This window comes from Syzygium oleosum, unplaced genomic scaffold (assembly GCF_021117445.2).
Source record: "Syzygium oleosum isolate NSW1041296 unplaced genomic scaffold, Sole_v2.1 Sole_v2.67, whole genome shotgun sequence".
NCBI classification, from domain to species: domain Eukaryota; kingdom Viridiplantae; phylum Streptophyta; class Magnoliopsida; order Myrtales; family Myrtaceae; genus Syzygium; species Syzygium oleosum.
In genome coordinates, this window is record NW_026607551.1 from 178,469 (window position 1) to 179,968 (window position 1,500).

The window sequence follows — 1,500 nt, forward strand, 5'->3', positions numbered from 1 at the left end:
AAGGTTGAGAGACGTAACATCATTCTAAGTAGGCACCTTTTCATTCCTAGCAAGTTTGGTTCTGTTTGGGTCTAATGCTTGATCTCGTGGTTGTCGAGTAATCAAATCATCTAATTTACTTGTAATCTTCTTTATTTGGAAGACATTAGTGCTTGGAATTCATTAGAACCAAATTTGAGTGCTAGAACATCATTCCATGAGAGACCTTCCCATTCCAAGGAAGTTTGGTTCCTTTTGGGTCTAATCCTTGATCTCGTGCTTGCCGAGTAGCCAAATGAACTAATTTACTTGTAATCTTCCTTATTTGGAAGCTATTCATGCATGAGAATGATTGAACCAAGGTTGAATGCCACAACATCATTCTAAGGAGAAACCTTCCCATTTCAAGAAAGTTTGATTCCTTTTGGGTCTAATGCTTGATCTCTTGGTCTCTGAGCTTCCAAATCATCTAATTTTCTTGTAATCGTCTTCATTTAGAAGCTATTAACCCTTGCGAATGCTTAGAACTAAGGTTGAGCGACGTGACACCATTCTTAGTAGGTATCTTTTCATTCCTAGGAAGTTTGGTTCCGTTTGGGTCTGGTGCTTGATCTCGTGGTTGTCGAGTAATCAAATGACCTAATTTACTTGTAATCCTCTTTATTTGGAAGATATTAGAGCTTGGGATTCATTAGTACCAAGGTTGAGTGCTAGAACATCATTCTATGAGAGACCTTCCGATTCCAAGGAAGTTTGGTTCCTTTTGGGTCTAATGCTTGATCTCCCGGTTTCGAGCTTCCAAATCATCTAATTTTCTTGTAATCGTCTTCATCTAGAAGCTATAAGCGCTTGCAAAAGGTTAGAACCAAGGTTGAGATACGTCACATCATTCTAAGTAGGGACCTTTTCTTTCGAAGAAAGTTAGGCTCCGTTTGGGTCTCGATGCTTGATCTCGTGGTTGCTGAAGCAGCCAAATGAACTAATTTACTTGTAATCTTCTTTATTTGGAAGCTATTCGTGCATGGGAATGATTGAAACCAAGGATTAATGACACAACATCATTCTAAGGAGAGACATTCCCATTCCAAGAAAGTTCGATTCCTTTTGGCTCTAATGCTTGATCTCCTGGTCTCTGAGCTTCTAAATCATCTAATTTTCTTGTAATCGTCTTCATGTAGTAGCTATTAGCACTTGCGAAAGGTTAGCACCAAGGTTGAGCGACGTGACATCATTCTTAGTAGGCACATTATCATTCCTAGGAAGTTTGGTTCCGTTTAGGTCTAATGCTTGATCTCGTGGTTGTTGATTAATCAAATGACCTAATTTACTTGTAATCTTCTTTATTTGGAAGATATTAGTGCTTGGGATTCATTAGAACCAAGGTTGAGTGCTAGAACATCATTCTATGAGAGACCTTCCCATTCTAAGGAAGTTTGGTTCCTTTTGGATCTAATGCTTGATCTCCTGGTTTCTGAGCTTCCAAATCATCTAATTTTCTTGTAATCGTCTTCATCTAGAAGC